Source organism: Gastrolobium bilobum, unplaced genomic scaffold (assembly GCF_033153095.1).
Source record: "Gastrolobium bilobum isolate Gb01-03AN ecotype WA unplaced genomic scaffold, APGP_CSIRO_Gbil_v1 utg113871, whole genome shotgun sequence".
Classification (NCBI taxonomy): Eukaryota; Viridiplantae; Streptophyta; class Magnoliopsida; order Fabales; family Fabaceae; genus Gastrolobium; species Gastrolobium bilobum.
In genome coordinates, this window is record NW_026896975.1 from 1 (window position 1) to 4437 (window position 4437).

The 4437-nt window shown below is 38.9% G+C and overlaps 1 non-coding gene across 1 annotated transcript; it reads left to right on the plus strand.

The window, feature by feature from the left end:
• Positions 1-2658: 2658 nt before the first annotated feature.
• On the plus strand, positions 2659-2765 carry LOC133303146 (small nucleolar RNA R71). Its single transcript, XR_009750428.1, has one exon. It is a non-coding gene; the product is annotated as a small nucleolar RNA R71 (small nucleolar RNA).
• Positions 2766-4437: the final 1672 nt, after the last annotated feature.

The following is a 4437-nucleotide window of genomic DNA, read 5'->3' on the forward strand; positions in this document are numbered from 1 at the left end:
AAGAAAACTCCTCACACCCTTAACATTTACAGGTGGAGGAAGTTTCTCTATCACAGAAATTTTTGCCCTATCCACTTCAATTCCATTCCTAGACACCTTGTGTCCAAGAACTATACCTTCTGTCACCATAAAGTGACACTTCTCCCAGTTCAAAACCAAATTACAGTCTTGACATCTTTTCAAAACAGAATCTAAATTCCCTAGACATACAACAAAATCAGAACCAAATACAGAAAAATCATCCATAAAAATTTCTATGCATTCTTCTATCATATCAGAAAAAATGGAAAGCATGCACCTTTGAAAGGTGGCAGGAGCATTGCATAAGCCAAAGGCATCCTCCGGTATGCGAATATTCCATATGGACATGTAAAAGCAGTCTTCTCCTGATCCTCTGGTGCCACAGCAGTCTTCTCCTTCATAGTGGGGTTGAGTCTCCTCTGTGGTTGCCTTACTGGTTTGACCTCTTCCTCCATCAATATTTTGTGGGTGCAAAAGGAAGGATTAATACCCTTAAGATCTGAAAACTGCCATCCAATAGCCATTTTATTCTTCTTGAGTACCTTAATCAACTTCCCTTCTTCCTCATCAGACAACATTGCATTAATGATTGCTGGATATGTTTGATCATCCCCAAGGAACACATACTTCAAATGTGAAGGTAATTCTTTAAGTTCTACCTTAGGTGCTCCTTTTGGAATGTCATCAATCTTCTTCTCAAGCTCTTCCACTTCTGGCTCTTCTTGGTAATCTTCTGCACCTGTCTCTTCTTCTGATCTTTTTTCCTCAATTGGGAATTCTTCTTCTTTATTCACTTCTTCCACAACCTCCTGTATTACATCCAATCTAAAACAATCCTCTACATCAACAGGGTGCTTGATGGTTTCAAATACATCAATTGTGACTGTTTCCTCATCCACCCTTAGCAACAACTTTCCTTGTTCAACATCTATCAAAGATCTTGCAGTTGCTAAAAAGGGTCTTCCTAACAATAGAGGACTTTCTGTATCTTCTTCCTCCATGTCAAGAATCACAAAATCCACTGGAAAAATAAACTTGTCTACCTTGACCAAGACATCTTCACACCTTCAGGCCTCTTGATAGATCTATATGCAAGATGCAGAATAAGATTGGTCTCCTTCAAGGTGTTGATTCCCAAAGCTCTACATACTGTCAACGGCATCAAGTTTATACTGGCTCCCAAATCGCACAATGCCTTTCCCACCTCCACATCTCCTATAGCAATAGAGATACTGAAGCTTCCAGGATCTTTCATTTTTGTTGGAAGCTTCTTCTGGATTAGGGCACTACACTCTGCTGTTAGGGCCACTGTCTCACCATCAGTTAATTTCCTCTTCTTAGTAAGTAAGAAGATCCTTCATGAACTTTGCATAGTGAGGCATATTTTCCAGTGCTTCAGAAAATGGTATGTTAATTTGTAAATTTTTGAAGATATCCAGAAATCTTGCATAGTGCTGTTTCTGAATCTCTTGCTTCAACCTTTGAGGGTAGGGAACTTTAGCATAGGGAGATAAAATAACTGGCTGTTCTTTCTTGTCAGCCATCTTCTTCTTTTCCCACTTCATCATCTTTTGTGGGGAAGCATTTTTACCAACTTCTACCTCTCCTTCATTCTTATTGTTCTTCCCTTCCTCTTCTTTATCAATTCCAACTATAACATCTCTAACAACTACTTCCTTCTCACTTTTCTCATTTCTCATCTTTTCTACTTCATCATCAGAGACTACATCTTCAACCACAACCTCTTCTTCATTCTTTTTATTTTCCACATTCTTTTTCACTGGTTGAAGTACCAACCCACTTCTTGTCATAATTTCTTTACAGTGCTCCTTAGGATTCACTAATGTATCACCTGGAAATTTCCCTTGTGGTCTCTCTGATATCTGTCTTGATAATTGACCAATCTGGGTCTCCAAATTTCTGATTGATGCTTCCTGATTTCTGAAAGAAGTTCTGGTCTCCTGCATGAATGCAGTTGTCTCTTCCCTGAATGAATTAGACACTTGGATATAATCCTGAGTTGTCTTAGATAACTGAGCAAACGCTTTCTCCCATGCAGCAGGATCACTTGACTGCTCCTTCATATGTGGTGGTGGAGGATGTAATGGTGGGTTCAATTGATGGTTGGAACTATAGCTGAATCCTGGGTGTTGATTTTTGTTCTTCCATGGTGGCACATAAACATTCCTTCCCTGATTGTTGTAGTTCATTTGATTATTCTGATCATACCACACTCCATTCACCTCTGCTTGTTCTGGTGATCCCCCATAATCACACTCCTCTGTCACATGGCCTTTGCCACAGATGGCACATACACATTTGGTTTCCACAGAGGCTACCTTTTGTGAAGAGAGTTGCTTGATAACGGTATCTAATTGTTGCTGTTGTTGTCTCTGTGTCTGCATCAGTTGGTCATTCCTTGCCAACAGAGCATCATACCCATCCAACCTGATGACTCCTGTCCTTCTGTCAGCCACTGGGGCATTATCAAATTCTTGAGATGCTAATGACTCAAAGATATCCAAGGCTTCTTGAGGGGTCTTGGTAGTCAATGATCCATCAGCAGTGGTATGCACCAAGGTTCTAGTGTTAGTGGTCATTCCTTGCAGGAAAATTGCTGCTTGTTGCCATGCCTCAATTCCATGTTATGGACATTTCCTCAACAAAGTCTTGAATCTCTCCCAAGCCTCATAAATGGATTCTGACTCTTTCTGCTTAAAGCTTGTAATCTCATCCTTCAACTTGGCCCTCTTGGTTGCTGAGAAAAACCTCTGCAAGAACTCGGTCTGCAGATCATCCCAAGTTGTTATACTTCCTTGTGGCAATGATTGCAGCCATCTCCTTGCATCATCCGTCAGTGAATGAGTGAATAGTCTCAACATAATTGCATCTCTTGTGACACCATTTATCTTTACAGTATCACTCAACAATAGAAAAGTTCTCTATGTGCAAGTAAGGGTCCTCTGCACTGGTTCCAGCAAATTGATCCTTCTGCACCAAATGAATCAAAGCAGGCTTCAATTCAAAGTTGTTGGGCTCCACTGTTGGGCGCACAACACTCCCAATTGGAGGAATCACTGCAGGAGTCGTGTACTCTCCCAGTGTCCTCTGTGGTGGTGGTGGTCTGTGATTCTCTGCCATTATCTCTTCCTGATTAACCGTACTGGATTCACCAATTTCTTGCAACTGTCTCCTTTGCCTGGCTGCCCTTTTTTTCTTCCTCAATGTCCTTTCTAATTCTGGATCATACAACAACAAATTCGGATCAAGTGTACCTCGCATATACCAGAATCAAAATAAACAAAGTACCATCACCCGCCGATGGTAAAGCGACCGAGCTCTGATACCACTTGAAAGTAAAATGGCATTGAAGGCCGTAGCATGTGAGAGGGAAAAACAAAAGTTTTCATATGCGAAATTACACATGCAATCAAGGATCATGCTTTATGGTTCAGCCACAAGTAATAAAATGATGAGTAAAGATCGTTCCCACGAGGAATTGTGTTCAAACACCAATATACCATAGAAAACTAATTTGAATCAAATAAAAGTTTGTAAAAATCATGAATAATTTGTCACCAGAAAATTGATTGTAAGTAATTTGACACAAAGTAAATGTGGATTAGGAATTAATAAAACAACAAGTAGTCAGAAAACAACTTTCCTCCATAATAACCTATGTAAAAAAACTGATCATATGATGAATTCCTTTCCATGTGATGTTAATCAACCTTTTACTTATCATCAAGATGTAATCCCTTACTACCCTGATAGATACATTAATCAGAAACCCCAATCCCTTGGTGATCTCTTTCTTAATACATGCATGAAATACTAAAGTCTTAAGATTACATCAGAACTCTAGCATCAATCCCTTGAGTACTAGAATTCTGATGTTGAGATTATCAAATATAGAAGTCATATAAACATCCCTGTTCTATATTACTTCCTTGATAGAGATAATTAAATCAGAAAATCTCAAATCAACACATGAAAAATACTTCATCATATTAATCAAATCAACATAATATTATCATGGAGTTCTATTGCATTCAGACTACAAAGACTCTACTCAGACATGACTAAAGAATAAATAAGAGAAGAAGAAGCAAACTTCATTTCCATGTTGAAAGTCTTCAATCTCCAAACTATTACAAGGAAATCCTAATACAAAAACTAAAACCTAAGAGAATTTAGAGAGAAGTCAGACTAAAGTTTAAGAGAGAGAGAGAGTTCAGATCCCTCAGATCCAGATCTCTTTTCTAAGTGTCAAGGCTTTGCCTTATATAGTGTTACAATTAAAAACAGAAAACTGATGTGGGCGCTAAAACATCCATAAGTGACCGTTTTAGCGCCCATGCTTTACGTATGCTCAACTGCTTTTAACTGATTCCAATGCTAAAACGTTAAGGAATG